The sequence below is a fragment of the Vigna unguiculata genome, chromosome 3, assembly GCF_037176805.1.
Source record: "Vigna unguiculata cultivar grain cowpea cultivar isolate G323 ecotype 2 chromosome 3, ASM3717680v1, whole genome shotgun sequence".
NCBI classification, from domain to species: Eukaryota; Viridiplantae; Streptophyta; class Magnoliopsida; order Fabales; family Fabaceae; genus Vigna; species Vigna unguiculata.
The window spans coordinates 54,972,310-54,992,633 of NC_140794.1; the positions used below are offsets into that span (position 1 = coordinate 54,972,310).

The following is a 20,324-nucleotide window of genomic DNA, read 5'->3' on the forward strand; positions in this document are numbered from 1 at the left end:
ACCCTTCTACTAGAAAGAACAATATCATTAACATATAAGACAACAATGACGAATTGACCCCCACTAGCCTTCAAGTAAAGGCACTGATTTGTGGTATTTTTCTTGAAGCCAAAAGAAGTGACCATCCGGCCAAATATCAAATGTCATTGTCTAGAAGCTTGTCTAAGTCATAAATAGACTTCTTTAACTTGCAAACTAAATGCTCTTTGCCTTATTTAGCAAGAGCTATCAGGTTGAACCATATAGACTTCCTCATGGTGTGTTTCAACACCGTCAAAGAAACTTTATTTAAGTATTCCAATTTCTCACAAGAAGCTTTCTAGACAGTAGTGGACTCAGGAGTATGAGCTGGAGGCTCTTCTTCTCTCCAAGAAGAGTCCATGTCGATATTTGCCAAATATAAGTCCAAAGATTCTTTCCAGTCCTCAATATTTATCTTATTCAAAGTTTTGACCGAATTCAATTGCATAGGAAAGAAGCCAGTAACAACAAATACATCTAATATACACAATTATTGTGCAATAAAATGTAATGTTTCTGAATACACAGTCAAACATGCCTATAATACCACATTTCTCATCCACTATGATCCCGCCTAAGAATCATAATAAATAAGAAATATAATTAAGAAATAAAAGACAATGCGCAACTCATCTCATAAAGAAATCTAATACTGATAGGGTACAAGACAAATAATTGACATAAGATAAAATTCAAAGTACACCATATCATCTGAATTAAAATAACATACGAGCATGATTGACATTAATGTAATATAAAATTAATTAATGAGATAATTAAAATATCTAGTTAGCACAAAATTTCATATAATTGTACTCACGATAGGTGAGTTCACAATTATATAAAATTATATCACCCATGCTTAACAAAATATAATAAAAGTATACTATGCATGAACAATCCCTTAAATAATAACATTTCCAAATAAGGGTCAAAATTAATTCAAGTATAGTCATGCTAACCGGGAGAGCAGAGTATACTAACACGTCACCAAAATAGTAGAGAACTTGTACAAAACATTTCATACCCAAAAGTCGAGAGAATGATATATAAAATTAAGTTGTATTCATGAAATAATTAAAATTAAATTATTTCATTCACACAAAATCTTATATAATTGTGTCCACGATAGGTGAGATCACAATTATAAAATTATATTATTTTCACATGCAACTTATATATATATATATATATATATATATATATATATATATATATATATATATATATATCATAAATACATAATTTTCTTGCTCTAAATCCATCACGGATTTCACTGTACAAAATGACATTCAAGTGAAAGTAAAAGGAAAACATTTTGTAGTCCAAAACCAAATGAAACTTGGAACAAAACTTTCTCGTAAAAGTTGAAAAAACTTTCCATAGAAAAAAAAAGCTTTATGAATTTTCCAATCACTTGACAAGGTATTAAACTTTCAAATCACATAACAAAAAAACATTTTTTCCGAGATAGGTTCGTGTTGACCATAACTCTTAGATAAATGAAATATCACTATCATTACGACTTGTCCAATTTTTACCGAGTATTTAATTAAATAATTCTTGAAAACAAGGTCATTGAATATCGAATGCCCACAAACCTTTTCAACCTTTTTAAACAATGTGAAAGTAATGTAAACAGAAGACTTAAGAAAAGTCCACATATATGTCATGGCTAATATTGATTTGAAATTGAATCTGTCATCAATTGAAAATAAAACCATTAAATGGTTTTAACCAATCCTCTCCATTATGATCACGATTTCAATCTGACCTTTTATATGGTGAAATGAAAATAGTTCAAAATGAGTCTACTCACACATGGCTTAACAAGAGAGATTCTAATAATAGTACATAAGGGTATCATGTTAATTGATTTCTCTCTGATGCTAAACCACAATCAAGTGAAACCTTCAGGTTTGTGATTATTAATTTAAAAAGTCAAGAAATGCACCTCACCATTGTAGGATTTCATAAAGTCAAACAAACACACTCTGGTGGACAAAGAAAGGTTACTTCCATGACTAACCAATGACCATAAGTCGTATAACAAGAAACTTATCACTGAGGCAAAAGTTTACACAAAATATTACACAAAAGTTTCACAGACCAAAGGTTTGCTGAAGATACCAAGAGGATGCAACAAGACGTATGCTGTAATTACAACACCCAAAGTAGCCACAATAACATATTGTTACAATCATGGTTCCCAAGAGCTCAACATCACAGTAGCATTATAATGGCTATTTAACAACATAGAGCAATGCATTATGGTAACAATTCAGGCCACCATTGGAATAGAAAAGACCATCAAGCAACCACATTGCAGAAACACCACAACCAATCTTATGGAAAACACAAATCGCGAAACGAAAAAAAAACTTCTCAACCCATATCACGAACCATCACCCCGAAATAACATAGGGACGCCAACAGATCCACCGCCAGTCCCCATTGTGACAAAGATGGAGACCATCGCAGCAAACCAAACGAAAATCGCCCCTACTGCAGAACGCGCCTCATCTTTGAGACCGCAATAACAGATCAGGGAAAACATCTTGTCGTCGTCAGTGACAAACCAAATCTGCAAGAGCGCCTCTCAGCAGCCACTGCAAATTGCGAAGCATCACAGGCGACGAACTAAAATGTCACTATCGTTAATCACCGCACCACCGTGAACCTTGGACGATGAAGTCAGCGCATCAATGTCGCGAGTCGCAGATCCTCCGTGCACCACCACTGCAGGAGATTAAACCACCACTGGTGATGTCACGATTTCGCCGCCAGAACGAACATTGGACGGACCGTGCACACCACCACACGCAAGAAGCGAGATTCACAAAATGAGTGTTGAAAGTCGTCGCGAACCAACCTTGATTGGCACTGCGAACATTGACGGAGGGGGTTCAAAAGTGCTGGAATGCGAGAAGGCAAGGAGAAGGTCTGAAACTAGATTGGCCACAAAACGCTCTGGATTGGAGAAAAAACCAGGAGAACACATCGCGAGAAAGAGATCGAAGATATAAAATACCCGCGAGGAAGATGAACAAGGTCGTGTACAAAAGGTTTTCCAAAATTAGGGTTTGAAACCTTTTAATCAGGGATTTCTAGAGAAAAAAAAACATTCAAAGAGAAATCCCTAAACCTGATTGTGAGAGAACAGTTTCAGAAACCGCTAAATTTTCTATTAGGGTTCGTCATAAAATTGGGAAAAACAAATTAAGGTTTATGCAGAAAGAGAACAAAATCTTAATCATAAATATAAATAGCTCTGATACCAATTGTTAGATTATGAATCTTAAATAGATCACAAAAAATATCAAACCATTCATACAATAAGTTATTTCCAAATATTAAGAACGGTTCCTGATACCAATAGTAGAATGTGAAGCGTACCTATAATTAGGAACAATATAGATGAAAGAGTAGTGGTACATGATCTTCCAAATATAATCAATGAAAGATTAGAAATTATTTACTTCTGAGACTATACTGCTATCTTTCTAGTAGTTTTTTCTAGAGCGCATCTTTCAAATGTATTTTGGTGTCGTCTCTTTTTAAAACTGACTAATGGGATATCAATTTTATATCATTACCAGTAGAGATCAGGGACCTCTCAACAAGTTCCTTAATACTTAAGTCCATCATAGACCGTTCATTGAACAATCAAACCCATCACGGATCGTTCATTAGAAACCTAATATATATTATCCATAAATTAATAACAATTGTGCAATATAATTGATATTTACAAATAATATAATTTATTAATTAATGTCAATCCACAATAATAATAGAGAGTAATAATTTTATAAAATTAAATTATATAAAATACAACAGTTCTTCCACGCACATGCCGTAAACTATGACTCACACATATCATATTTCCATCGTACATGACTCACCAAGTCATGCGAGCACCAACTGCGACGTCCTTCGCAAATCCAAGAACATCTCGCCTCACGCGAACTCCACTGCAAATCCAGCACGACTCATAGTTCTTGCACCTCCACGGACCCCGCTACAGATTCACTACGTCACAACACTGACAATGATCCTTCCATCAAAATTCTCATTGCAACTTTAGCAACCAAGGATGATTCTCTAACAACAAGGAATTAATATTTTCTGATGTGAAAGATCAGACTATGTTGTAACCACAAAGCATACTAAGAAAAAAATCCTATCGAACCATAGTCTTGATACCACCATTTGGGAAAAACACATCATCAATTAAGAACATTACCGTTTTTATCCCCAAGAATCACCCTATTAACAGAAAAATAAGACTAACCCCTAGAGAACACATAACGTGGAAACTCCAAATACGGAGAAAAATCACAACCACATATAATAATCACTATGTGCAAATTTGTACAATACACAGAAAATACTATTAACCCTCTAACCCCAAATATATCAACACCCTTCAGAGCAAGAATTTCGTTACACCTCACAACACTCTGTTACAAGAGAATAAGAAAAGTTAAACACTAGCTCAAAGTGTCTTTGACTTAGAATAAAAAAATCATAAACTTAGAGCCCATTATATAGTTACTAACACTCACTTCTTAATTAATCTAGACGATGTAAAACTTTTTAAAACATATTATTTTTATTAGCGTAACATAAACGGATTAGAATTGTTGTATTACGTCCAATATTATTAATTTTTCTGTCATCACGTATCATAGAAAATCACATAAAACTGATATTGACTTAAAAATGTTGATACAGTTTGAGTATGATAAGTTCCCTTTGTATATAATCTTAGGCTCTTTCCCTCATAATCTTGACTAGTCCTTTATCTTAACCGCTTAAATTTGGAGTTAAAGCGAAGTTGTTCGACAAGGTTCTTTTTCTAAAATTTATTCACTGAATTTGAATCTTTAACTGCGATCAAAATGTTATAAAATGATTACGGTGACTCTTACGAATGTGTCGTACTTAGGACCACAATAAAGAATTGCCTCATTTTTGTAGATAATGTTAAAAGAAACATGTCTAATCAAATAAGTGGTCCACTTTTTCTGTTAAGTCTGGTTTATGTATTAACGGAATCTTTCGTTTATCCTTTTATTAGCATGCAATTCTTTTACTTATATAAAATCTACTCTTTTTTAGAGGTATTTACCGCTTTTTTTTCAGGAACCCAATTTTAAAAAGTAAGTTAGCCTAAAAACCAATCGAAAGTCTCATGGCCACAAAAAATGTCTTTTTTTTTTAGAATCTACAAAATGTTCTAATTATCAGAAATGGACTGTTTGCATTTACACTATGGCAAGTAATTACTAACCATCTTATATTGTTACTAATTTCATCTTTCTAATTTTAAAACATATTAGTACAATAAATTTTGCAATATTTTTGACATCTGAAGACGTTATGTCAGTACTATCCTAGTAGGTTTGTAGAAAAGAAAATCAAATAATTAATATTAATCTATAATTATATTGGTCAAAATTATTTTAAATCCATTTTAATAAATTGGTTTCATGTTCAAATACTTTTCTTAATTCAAAATTCTATTCAATTCAATTAATTAAATATTAATTGAGCATTATTCAAAAATTCAAATTTGATGCCCATCTTAAAAAGAACTAATTTTGCAACGACCTAAGAATTCAACACAATAATAAGTAAAGTAAATAATTTTCAATTATTATATATATATATATATGGAATTAATAAAGCATTTCTAAATAAATTAATTTCTACGGTTATTAGACAATAAGATATTTAAAATAAATACTTAAAAAATAAACTCACGGTTACTTGAAAATATAATCCAATAATGTAATTCAATTTTTTTTTACTTCAAAACTACAATCCATCTTCCCAACGACGGATCTACGTTGTAACATAGGTGGGTCATGGCCCATCCAGAGTCTGAATATTGGCCCAAAGTCATCAAAGGGGGGAGGGGCTAGCCCACAAGAAAGTGTTAGGAATTCAAGTGTGAGTCTAAGTTTCACATTGATCAGAAATGAGAAAATAGAGCACTATATAAGAATAAAGACTCATAAACCCATTGCCTTAAGGTTTTGGGTTGAGAGTGGTGTTAGTATCTTATGTGTTTAGGCTCAGATTTCATTGGTGTTGTTCTCCCCAGTGAAACCCCCTCTGTAAAACCTGACAAGTGGTATCAGAGCCTAAATGGTTAATATTGGCTCAGACGAGTGCAACGAGTGCAGTGTGGTTGGGAATGCTTCCGCTAGAGGGGGAGTGTACCAATTTGGTTGAAAGGACTCACTCATTGCCTTAAGATTTTGGGGGTTGAGAGTGGTGTCAGTGTCTATAAATACATGTGCATGCCAACAATTAAGGAATATGCTTTCATTAATTCCCTAATCTGAGATTTGACTTTTTAGGAGCTCTCGCTGACTTCGTCGCAGTCCTTTCCGCAGGTAACCCCTCAAGGGTCCAGACCGCCAACATTAGGAAAAGACGCATACAAGTCAAGGAAAAACCAGTCTGAGAAGTCAATGATTGTGTAAGATGTGATATTTGCTCCCTAACATTTTGTTATTGTTTCCGCAGGAACAACTTGAAATATATAAAATATCAAATAAGAGACGAAAGATCAAACATAGGATTACCATAACACATTTAGACTCTTGCTTCTGGAAGACTAGTGTAAATGGACTCGTGAAATTTTGCACATGTCATATATTGTTCATCTTCTCCTCCTTCTCGACAACGATAACTCAATAAAACAATCATATAAGTCATCCAGTACAGACAGGGGAGTGTACCAATTTGGTTGAAAGGACTCACTCATTGCCTTAAGATTTTGGGGGTTGAGAGTGGTGTCAGTGTCTATAAATACATGTGTAAGATGTGATATTTGCTCCCTAACATTTTGTTATTGTTTCCGCAGGAACAACTTGAAATATATAAAATATCAAATAAGAGACGAAAGATCAAACATAGGATTACCATAACACATTTAGACTCTTGCTTCTGGAAGACTAGTGTAAATGGACTCGTGAAATTTTGCACATGTCATATATTGTTCATCTTCTCCTCCTTCTCGACAACGATAACTCAATAAAACAATCATATAAGTCATCCAGTACAGACAGGGGAGTGTACCAATTTGGTTGAAAGGACTCACTCATTGCCTTAAGATTTTGGGGGTTGAGAGTGGTGTCAGTGTCTATAAATACATGTGCATGCCAACAATTAAGGAATATGCTTTCATTAATTCCCTAATCTGAGATTTGACTTTTTAGGAGCTCTCGCTGACTTCGTCGCAGTCCTTTCCGCAGGTAACCCCTCAAGGGTCCAGACCGCCAACATTAGGAAAAGACGCATACAAGTCAAGGAAAAACCAGTCTGAGAAGTCAATGATTGTGTAAGATGTGATATTTGCTCCCTAACATTTTGTTATTGTTTCCGCAGGAACAACTTGAAATATATAAAATATCAAATAAGAGACGAAAGATCAAACATAGGATTACCATAACACATTTAGACTCTTGCTTCTGGAAGACTAGTGTAAATGGACTCGTGAAATTTTGCACATGTCATATATTGTTCATCTTCTCCTCCTTCTCGACAACGATAACTCAATAAAACAATCATATAAGTCATCCAGTACAGACAGGGTTCACTTCACTAGTTCCCTGAATATGATCCTCTTTTATATCATATTGTTTGTCATGTGAAGCCTTCTTCGACTCTAATCACCTAGTTATCATCCTCAAAGTAGAGTCAGAATAGTTTCACATTATAAGTTCCCTTCAATCCACCTGGGCTGATCCTAAATTAGCATTTCCCCATAGAACTAGTTAATTTGACAACCCAACACTAAAAGCCTTTACACATATACATGTACTCTTAAACATTCATAATTACAAAAGGAAGGACATAAGAAAAACCATTTATCAAAATATAACCCTTCCTTCACACAAAATAATGGTCATAAGTAAAATCACCTTACGACATCAAACTCTTTCAAGCAAACAGACCCACATGAACCATTTAATCATATAATTCACAAAAATCATACTTGGTATAATTTTGTTTCTCTTTGAAAAATTTTCAAGCTTTATCAACAGTCACACGCAAAAATCAAACCTTTATGTTATACTTCAATAATAAACTATGGATGGCAAAATGGGCCAGGCCCACCAGCCCGCCCAAAAAAGGGCGGACCGGGTTGGAATTTCCAACCCGTCAACCCGTTGCAACCTGGCTCGCCTGGCCCGCCAGTTTAGCGGACCGGCCTGCCAACCCTTTTTTTATAATTTTTTTATGTTTAAAATTAAAAATAATTAAAAAATAATACTATTTTTATATTATATAAATAAATTTATATATAAAATAAATTTATAAACAAAATTTTAATAAAAAGTTAAAAGAAATTAAAAAAAATTAAAAAAAGTAAAAAAAAAAAAGAGATGGGCCAGCACACCGGCCTGCCAGCCCGCCCGAAAACGGGACGGGTTACAATTTTCGACCCGTTTATTGATGGCGGCTCGGCCCGGCCCGTTTTTGGCGGGCCACAGGCGGGCCGGGCCAAAATAGGTCAGGCTGACCTGTTTTGACACCCCTATAGTAAACCATTAAATTTGTAAAGAGAATAACTTTTCTTACTTTATGGTCTTGATCTAGTATTGTTTTTTTTTTCCTAAATAACTCCACACATTAAAACACTCTATCTGCACAACAAAAGACCCAAATGATGATCAAGACACAATATTAGGATCTCAACCAAAGAAAATTTTATTAAGGACGAATGGAAGCACCATACAAAGAAAAAATGAACTTACACGTAGGAGAAAATATGTTGTTACATATAAAAAATGAACAAAATTTCAAACTGTTAAGAGAAATTGAATAAGATTTTAGTATAGTTCTTCATATAAATTATTTTACCAGTAGTAAAAATTCACAAGAATTAAAATTTAATCAGAATTTTATGATAGGAAAAAAAGATTTTTGAAGAGAAATAGAGCTAGAAAAAAAAAAAAGAGCTTTTTGAGAAGGAAAGAAATATGATTTGGTGTTATCAGGATTTTACATTAAATTTGAACCACTTGTAAAAAGAAAAACAAATCAATTTTATCCAGTTAAATGAATATAGATTTCAAATTTAATCTAGTTTATATATTTGTAGCAGATTTCTAAAAATTATATCTACCATTGTCTGGTGTACGATTGATTTAGGTATAATACACATCACTGATATCTTATTTTCGTAACATGTTTTTAAAATACTTTATCCTTTACGCAATTGCTGCTTTTCATTTTAATCTGTGTAAATATGTTTTCTTTGTAAATTACGTTATCACGTGGCTCTATCAAATTGACATGTCATACTTTGATCCTTATAAATATTATAGTTTTATTAAGAAAGATACACCTGAAATTTTTTATTAATAACTAATTTAAATAGTAAAAATAATTAATTATTATGGTGACCAAATTCAGATATAAATTTTTATATTAAATTTTTTTTAACTAAAATAGTTTCAAAAATTATAATTGACCTCTAAATTGATAACTATAATAATTTTTATAATGAATTGATCTCTAAATTGGTCTCTAAATTGATTACTAACATTAATTACCTAAATTTTGCCTACCAAAAAATAGTATCTAATTAAGAAATTAATTTATAAATTACTTTCTAAACGTATATTTTAATCATAAAATTAATCACTATTTAATATATTTTTTGTGTGCACCCGTTCTATCTTTAACTACAATCATTATTGGACATTACTTTAATTGGATTTTTAATATTTATTCAATATAAATAAAAATTATATTTAAAATTTAAAATATAAATTAATTTAGATGAGTTAATAAAAATATAATTTTTTTTATTAAATGTTAGAAAACTTTAAACAAAATAAAAAGGCATGTATGTAATCTTTTGGTTAAAATATCTTTTTGGTCCCAATTTTGGTTAAAGTTTTGTCAAATAAGTCTTAATTTTGTTTTTTCTCAAATAGGTCCCGATTTTCGTCAATTTTGTTCAATTTGGTCATTTTTTGCTAACACCATTTAAATCATTAACAGTCAATTGTCACGTGTCACTTCTTGGTTTTTTTAAATTTTTTTAAAATTTTTTCAAGAATTTTTTTAATTGTCCACGTGTCAATCCAAGAGCATGCCACGTGTTAGAGTCAATATTTAATATTCAATTTGGTCCCTATATTTGTTAGTTTTGTTCAATTTAGTCCTAATTTTTGTTGACATGAATCAATTTTGTCCTTCTCCAAATTAAAATCAAATTTAATTTTTATATTAAAATTCACATTTTTTATTAAATGCTTTTATATAATATATTAAAATTCACATCATTATAACTTTCATATAAAAATTAAATTTGGTCTCATCTTTGACAAGGACAAAATTGGTCAATTTTAAACAAAATTTGGACTAAATTGAACAAAAATAACAAATATAGGGACCAAATTGAATATAAAACATTGACTTTGACATATGGCACGTTGTTGAGTTGACACGTGTACATTTAAAAAAAAATTAAATTTAAAAAATTTAAAAAAAACACGAAGTAACACGTGGCAATCGTTGTTCATGGTCGTTAATGATTTAAACGATGTTAGCAAAAAATGATCAAATTGAACAAAATTAACGGAAATTGAGACTTATTTGAGAACAAAAACAACATTAGGACTTATTTGAAAAAACCTAACAAAAATTGGGACCAAAATGATATTTTAACCTTTTTTTATCGAATGCTCAAAGCTAGGGGTGGTCATGGATTGGATTTTTAATGATCCAATTCACATCCATTTTAGATCCAAATAATTAGATCAGATTTCGATCCAAAATCATTTTTCCAACAAAACTAGTTTGGATTTTATTTTAAATCTAGATCATAATATTTCGATCAAGATTTAAATCGAGTTCAAATATTTGGATCAAGTTCAAATTACAAAATCCACTTTTTATAAAATAAATTTAAAATGAATTTTCTAAAACATGAGTAGTTAAGGCCGACACGACTCAACCTGTCTGGATCTTTGGGCTTGCTCGGTCCATAAGGGTCATCGGGCCTGCCCAGTCCGTACAGGTTGTCGGGTATGACTCGTCCGAGTCGTCAGGCTGGCCCAGCCTAACCCATTTGGGTCATCAGGCTTCCTCGGTCCGTACGGGTAGTTTGACATGGTTCGTCTAAGTCATCGAGCCGACTCAGCTTGTACGGGTTGTCGGGCCAACTTAACTTGTCTGAGTCGTTGAGCCCGCTTGGCCCATCAGGGTCGTCGAGCCTGCTTAGTCAGTACAGGTTGTCGGGCATGACCCGTCCGAGTCCTTGGTTCGGCCCAGCCCAACCCATTCAAGTCGGGTCCGCCTGACCCGTTCGGGTCATCAGGCTCGCTTGACTTTTTCGGGTCATCGGGCTCAACCGAATTGTAAATCGGGCTCGCCTAGCCCGTTCGTGTCTTTAGACCCGCCCAACCCGTTCTGGTCGTATTGGGCCTGCCCGATCCATACAATTCGTCGAACAAGGTTCGTCCAAGTCTGAATTTAGCATAGTACATCTCAACCTTTAGCCTCACTCAACTAAAAATTTAAATTGAAAATTTGGATTAAATTTTTTGGATTATCTATATTTGAAAATCTTAATTTAGAAAATGGACATCCAATCCATAAAATATATAAAATGCACATTAGATTGAAATCCATATCTATTAAAATGAATTTTAAATGATTGGACTTTTAATAAAATGAATTTTAAATAAATTGAATAGGAGCAAGAATGGTTCAGATCAAGAAAATTAGACTTTTTGTATACCCCTACTAAAGCATTGGAGATGAGTGTGGAATAACAATCAGAATATTGTTGACTAAATCAATGTGTCAAAAATATTTATTTTTTTACAAAGTAAATGGCCTACATCTAATAATATAACGTTCTTATTTCACCGCTAACATTTTATCGGTAACAGTTTACTAAAGAACAAGTTGTATTATTTTGTGACTTGTTTTTCTTATAAGAGTTAAGTCTGTTTACGTTTAAGTATATATTGCTCAAAATGGTATGGTTGTTAATTTGTATAAAAGGAAATTCAGAAGCCACATTCAGTAGATTTAGGGTGTGTTTCTTTGATAAGATGGGTTTGAGGGAGAGTGTGAAGATGAATTTGTGTGGATTTGAATGGATATGTGTGTTTCTTTGAGTAGATTTAGAAGATAAAGTGAATGGATTTGAAAATAAATTGTATGAAAGTTAGTGAGTGATTTAAGTGATATGATAGATTAAAAAAATAAATATAATGGATAAAATTTAAAATTACCTAATTAACCTTATGATAAAAATAAAATTAAATAACTTTTAAATAAGTTAAAAATATTAAATTTTAATGATATTTTAATTATTATTTATATATATTATTAATAACTATTATCATTATATATTATTAATAATAATTATATTATATATATAATTATTATTAATTATTATATTATACATATTTTTATTATTATATATTATTAATAATAATTAAAATTATATATACATATAATTATATATTATTATATATAATAAAATAATAATGTATAACTAATGACAATAATATATATAATATATGTAACGGAAAAAAGGTTATAAAAGTAAAAGCAGTATAAATCTCTTCAAATCTATGCATAATTGAAGGGGTGAAATTTGATATTCATCCTTCAAATTCGTCTCTGCTTTTCCCTTTAAATCATATTAAAAGAACATAAAATTTGTTTTTCAATCTGTCTTCGCAAATCTACTTATAGTTGTCATCCGTTCAAGCGAACAGACCGTTAGGGTGTGTTTTTTTGTGTAGATAGATTTGAGGGAGAGTGTGAAGATGGATTTGTGTGGATTTGAGTTGATGAATATGTGTGTTTATTTGAGTGGATTTAGAGGATAAAGTGAGTGGATGTAAAGATAAATTTTATAAAAATTAGTGAGAGATTTGAGTGATGTGATAGATAAAAGAAAAATTATAATAGATAAAATTCAAAAATTACCTAACTACCTTTCTAATAATAATATTATTATTATTATTAATTATTATATATATACATATTGTAAATTATTATTATATTATATACATTATTATTATTAAATAAATAATAATAATAATAATAATAATAAATAATAATAATTTATAAAGATTTTGTATTATTACAATAATATTAATTATATATGGCACAAGGATAGAATTGTAAAGTCTACTTTCATATGCCCAAATCTTCTACGTAAATAAGGGATGAAATTTTAAACTGTTTTTATAAATCCGTGCTCTTGTATCGGCTCATTTCTTTAAAGACGAACACAAATAAAATCATAAATCCGTCATTGCAAATCCGCTGATTTAAACAATCAGCTTAAACGAACATGCGCTTAGGGTGTGTTCTTTTGTGGGTGATGATTTGAGGGAGATAGAGAGGATTGATTTGGGTTGATTATAATATGATATTTATGTTCAATTTTAAGGATTTGGGGGTGATATTGGAGTGAATTTGAGAGTAATTTTGTGAAAGTGTTTGAAAGATTTAACTGATGTGACTAAAAAAAATTAAATTTAATAGATGAAAATGTAGAATAATCTAATTGTCCTTGGTGTTAAAAAAGTATAATAAAATGATATTTAGATAAGTTGTAATTAGTTTCTCATATATTATTATCATAAATACAAATATTTTAAATATTTATTAATTAAAAAAAATAACTAAAATTTTTTTGATTTAGAAAATTTAATATTTTAATGTAAAAAAATCATTTCCAACCACACCATTAATAAAATGTCAACTCCAAGCTGCTGTTAAGTTGAGTTACCTTTCTCATGTTTGATCTTTTTATTCTTCTGGGCTGGATTAGCTTATTTCTTATTTGGAAGTGCTTATAATCAATGTGCTGCAAAGATGTCTCTGATTGGAAAGCGGTTTTTTTGTGTGAATGTGAAGGAAAACCAACAAGTTTTATTATAGAAAAAGTTCAGAGAAAGAAAATAAATTGTCTTCAGAGTACAAACGGAAACTCTCTTGAAAAAGCCATGAATAAAGTTCTTAGGTGAAGTCATGAACCAAATCTCAAAGCATATTTAGCTAAAATGGTATACCCTTAAAAATGTAACTACTTCATTCTGAAAAAGATAAGCTTTAATAAAATGCAATGAATGGAATACATTCCAAAACACAGAATTTGTTATAAGACGCTCATATGCATGAAAGGTGAAATGGAACAGGTTCCAAAAACAAACATAACCGGTTAAATAGAGGTTCACATGGTTTCGGTTCCAAAAAAACTTAACAGGTTCCATTGTGAAAACAACCACAAAAATACATCCCATTCCATAACCATATGCGGATCCACCACGTCAACATTGGATTTCACTACATCGTGAGCTGTCTGGCGAGCCGTCAACCTTCGTCGTGCTCGCCACCATGCCTCATCTCAACAAACCATGGTGGTGGAAATGTAGCAAGTCCAACACAGTTTTCAAACAAAGAGAAAGAAAGGAAAATGCATGATTGTGCTCTTCATTTCAATTCCAGAACTCCTCGATAGGCAATAAACTCCTCGAAACGCAACAACATGGTTTATTTATTTGAAATAAAATGATGAAAATAATTATATAAAAACATCTTGATCACTCTCTAATCTCTTCATGTCAGAGATAAGAATACACCTCAAATCCCTTCGCTTTTAAATCAATAAAAAGGAATACAAAAATTTCCTACGTTCATCACTTTTAAATCACTCGTCCACAGTCATCAACACTATAACATTGTGTTGATTGTTGTGTTATAGATTTTATGATAAAAGGATGTTACATAATCTATTTTTATATATTTTGATATCTTAGCATGTTTAAAATATTATGATAAAATCCAATCGAAAACAGTTTGTTGTTTGAATCGTGTCTAAGATTTGTTAAAAAAATGAAAGTATGGAAGGAGTAACATAACGTAGGTGGAATTGTGGATGATGATGGAAAAGTAAAAGAGTTGAAGTTGGAGAGAGAAGCGCGTGCGTGGGTTGTGATTGATCCAAGAGAGCACACATTGAAAAAATATTAGGGATGGCAATTAGGACTTCGCCCGCAGGCCCGCAGAAAAAACGAGGGACGGGCCAGGGTAGTGAGCCTGCAGGCCCGCGTAGGCGGGCCTGCAAGCCCGCATAAAATTAAAAAAAAAAACTTGCACTTGTGTATATTAATTACTTCTTTTATGGACTCTTGCATTAACGTTTCAAATTCTTGTATAACTGGAAAACACAAGTATTATGTAATTTTTAATGTGCTACAATTTAAAGAATACATTGGGTATGTCATAGTATGAATATGATGAAAATGTTGAATTATCAATTTATCATCTAATTTCTCAAAGTCTTTACTTAATTTTGTGAACTTCTTAAAGTTTTCCAATTTTTAAACATTGAAAGTTTTATCATAAAAAAAATAAATAAAATAAATAAATAAAATAAAAAAATAAAAAAATAAAAAAAGTGGGCCGGTCCGCAGACCCGCAGATCAAGAAATATGCGAGGCGGACCAGTATTTTCAACCTGCATAAAATATGTGAGACAAAACGAACCAGCCACGTTGTACGAATCTTATACGAACCGGGCTTAAACGGATCGGATCAACCCGCATTGCCACGCCAAAAAATACTGCGTTATGGTTACACACCACACAGTGACAGATGGCGGGGCATGGACACGATGTGTTAGCGAATGGGAGGGGACGGTGTTGTTGGGTGAGACAATAACTGTGATCAGTATGCGCAAAGTGCAGGCGCAGCTGGCGGCTTTGAATTTTAGGCTACCATCAGGCCCCACCCACTGTTAAAAATCCCACATCCCAATGCTTTTCAAAATCAATACTTTAATTATTTATATTCTAATTAAATTTTTAAATTACATTTCATTATGACAGTAAAATGCATTTAGAGATTAGTGTTTGTGTGTAATTTGATCCTCTGGAGGGTAGAATGTGAAAAACATTTATTGGGGGAATCCTCCTAGCCTGACATCTCCATTACTAGGTGGGCCACCCCCTCACTCCCTCAGTCCCCCCTCCTCACACGTGTCACACTTTCCACTCGCATCCTCTTTCTCTCCCACTCCCTTCTCTTCCATTCCCTTCCCAGAACATCCATAAATATTCTTCCATATATAATGCAATCATACGGAACGCAAACATGGCAATCATCACTACCAGTTAAAACTGCAACAACACCACCAACAAACACTACTCACTCTCCATTATTTGCACATGTTCACATTTATTCCATTAAAGAGAAACTCTAAACAAAGCCAAGAAGAAGAGGAAGAAAACAAAAAAGTTCCTAATGGTGGATTAACGTGTTTCTCATGGGTTGGCGTTTGGGCCAGAGCGGCCCAAGAACTGCAACTCTTGCTTGTCGTAAATTTGGAGGGAAAAATCCCTCAACGTCTGAGTCTTGGTGGCGCTGGAAGGAACACTAGGGGCCATGCTGGAATTGGTAGCCGACTTAGCCCCCAACGTGCTCGTACTCACCGCCGCCGAGTTAGAACCGTTACTGCAGGCCCTCATGACGGACCAAGCTTCTGGAATATTCGTTGTCGTCACCAGAGGCGATATGGGCCTGGCCGCCACGTTGAACATCGAGGGAGATAAGGCCCATATCTGAGGCTGGTAGCTGGTGGGGCCCGTAACTCCGCCCAAGGGGTTGCTGGTGGTCGCGGCCTGCGGGATCATCCAGAAAGTGTTGGCGGGGACCACCATGTTGGGGTTACTTACGGCCCAGACCGGGACCAGTCCTTGGGGTACTTGAACCGGGGCCAAACCGGACGTCTGCGAAACGGTATCGTTTATGTCCACGAACTCGCTGTTGGAAGGGCGTTTCCGTTTCTTGTTAGACGCGCCTTCTTCGCCCTTGTTTTGGTTGGCGCTCGAGGTCGTTGGGATTTTGAGCGCGCCGCCGACAGAGACCGCTATGGCCGGTACCGTGCCTGTGCCGGTGGCTTCTATGATGGCCTGCTCGGAGTGTTCGAGGAGCCACCGGACGGTTTCGCCGTCGGATTTGTGGCCCAGCTCTCGGGTGAGTTGGAAGATACGGGCAGCGCAGGTGGCGGGTATTCGGATCCTGCGGCCCCGGCCTTCGACTTTGGTGTGGCGGTCCTTGGTGGAAGAGCGCCTAGGCGATTTGAGCGGAAGGTGCATCGGCAGCGGCGGAGAAGGTTTGGGCGCGTTGGGGTCCGGGTCAGGGTCTGAATCCGTTGGCTCGTTTTTGAGCGGCAGAACTTGGAAGCCTATGGCGTGGTCTTGGAAGTGTTGGGGAAGTCCATTGAGGTTGGTGGCTTGGGATGAGCCTTTGTCTGCGTCCGCGTCGCTGGTGCTGAGGTCCGTTGTTCCTCCGTCTTGATCTTGGTCTTGATCCATGTCCCGCTCCTCCTGATTGGACGCCATTTCACTGAGTCTGAATTGGAAGATTACGCCAGAGAGATTTGGAAGCTGAGATATAAAAGTTTACAATTTTTTTTTGTTGGTTTGGCTTCAGTGAATTTCAAGGAAGGAGTTTGTGAGAATTTTTTTAGGTGTGGTGGCTAAAACACCAAAATGCACTACAACAAATGGAATATCATATAAATAATCATTAATTAAATACACGGATAAAAAGTTCAAGATATTTCCTCTCCCAACACTAACATCTCTTCCATGTTATCTTATCCTCTACATAAGACTTACATATCCTTAATAACATTGGATAAATTTTTCAATAAATCTAATTTTACATAATTTACTTAAATTTTTATAGCTTCAAAAAATATAAATAAAAAAAATTCATAACTAACTTTAATAAAAAACTGTTATTTAAGTATAACTTATATCATAATATATTATTATTATTTAATTTACTATTTATTTATACACCAAATGCTAGATAAGATTGCGGTTTATCATCTTTTTCTCTATGATATCTTTATTCTATATGAATAAATTAACTTTAAATTTATAATATTTTGTTACCTCTCTAATAATGTTTTAATTATTGAACAAAATATAATTTTAATTCGCAGAAATAGATTGACATTTACTTTTAGATTTTTAAAAGTGAACTGTCTAGTTTAGATTTTTATTTACAAATTATATCATAGATTGTTTTTATTTTTATAAATAAGAGATAAAAAGATGTTTTTCCATAAAATAAAAAAAAAAAACTCAAAAATCTCAGCTCATATATTTTCTAATATAGGAGAAACATGTTATATACTTTTTGAAACTAAAACCAAATATTGTCTTATGTATAAATAGTATATACAGTTATCATTCAAATGGTCTTTAATATTGTTATTAAATAAAAAATTACTTAATAATAATTTCTATAAAATATCACACATATGTTTTGTACGAAGCAATCAATCAAATAAAACAGAATCTGATATGCGAAGGTCGTTAACTTAAACTGTAATTGCACGTTCTCATAATAAAGTTTATGAATAAATTGTGTAATTTCTGTACCATACTTGTAAAGTAATTTCTTTCTGCAAAGTATTTGATTTTTGGAGATTAATTTCACTGACTATTATTTAAATTAAATTAAATTTTAAGTGTAAAATAATTTTGGATATTTTTAATTCAAAATTTATTAAGTTTTATTTCGTAATGACTAAAAAAATCTTATATTTTTCGGTTCAATTATAAGATGATAGGATTATTATTTTATTCATTATTTTTCTGTGATAAGAAATGTAACCTTTCATAATTGCTATAAAATTATATTAATGATTAATTTTTTATTAAAAATAATAAATATTTCGTCAATGATGTCACAAAAATTATCATTTGGTGATAAATTAAGTTACTTATTATTTTATATTAAATGTAATTTTAGAAAAATATTTATTTTTATTAACTCAAAATCTCACATTTTTTTATGATGAACAATATTATATTACGTCACTCAATTTATAAAAAAATTAAATAAAAAACACTCAAATTAAAAATACATAAATTTACTACATACTTAAAAAAGTTAATTAAATTTGTTATTTTATAAAAAAAATATTTCACACAATATAATATATATATATATATATATATACCTTTTGATACCCTGAGATAAATTAAATCTTAATTACTTATTTTGTACCTTTGTATATGTTAAGATGGTTGTATAAGGACATGAGAAAATGTGAAATGAAAAGATAATATTGTTGGTGGTGATGAAATTGTGTGTTGATGGGAAGTTGTTGTTACGTGTAAATTTGATAAGAATCCATTGTATTGTATTTATCATTATATGGAAAGGGTAGTTAGTTGCATAGGATAATAAGGTTTAGGAGTATTAATATGGAATTTTGAGGGACTGGGTGGGGACTACGTATAAGTATAAATCTCCAAGTGGGAAACTTATCTATTGTAATTTCATCAAACCTGTGAAGGAAGCACGGAGTGACACGTGTCACGAGCTGGTCCATGTGATCCACCAATTCTCATCCACACCAAGAAGGGTGATCTCCTTTTAAGACCAATCAGGCAACAAAGATGATGTGAGAGGGACCTCCAAAGTTTCTGTCCTAATTAACGCTTTTCATTGGTAGGCACCATTAATTTATGCTGCATCACACACAGACCATCAGAGAACTATAAAATTTAATCTCAAAACACCAGGTTTACGATTATATTTTCGGTTTTTTTTTTTTTCGCTTAAAAGGAGAACACTGTGAAACTTTTGTTTATATTACATTATTTTTAACTTTTTGTATAACGTTTTACTTGTTGAATAATATAAAATGGTGAAATGTATTTTTAGTTTTTTAAATTTAAGTAATTTGTTTAGTTATTCAAATATTTTTTTCATTTATGAATTTTAGTTTTTTTTTTTATGTTTTATACTTATTACTGATGTCGTTAATAATATTTATGTCAATAATATAATTAAAGAGTTTAAGTAATTAATTGTATGCTTTCTAAGCATTATAAAGATGAATTATTAGATAATATTTTAAGATATATTTGTTCATAATTTTGAATACTTAAAAATAGAGATTTAAAATGGGTAATCCGGTCCAATCTGATCTCACTCATCACGAGTTGATCACTTAGTGAGTTAAACCAATCCGGCTCATTTATTAGTGAGCTAAAGAAATTTGAACCTGGTTCGACTCACCACAAGTTGGTGGGTTAAACGGGTTGGCTCACTGGCTCACCTAATTTAAAAAAAAAATACAATTTTTTTCTTCAATTTAAAAGAAACTAAATTATAATTATGGTTAAAATCTAAATAAACTTTAATAAAATCCAAATACAATCCAAAAGGATGTTAAAGTCCAAATAAAAACAAAAATCACAAAAACA

The 20,324-nt window shown here is 32.4% G+C and overlaps 1 pseudogene; it reads right to left on the reverse strand.

Annotated features, from left to right (window-relative positions):
* Positions 1–16,172: 16,172 nt before the first annotated feature.
* On the reverse strand, positions 16,173–17,633 carry LOC114176240 (transcription factor TCP19 pseudogene; annotated as a pseudogene).
* Positions 17,634–20,324: the final 2,691 nt, after the last annotated feature.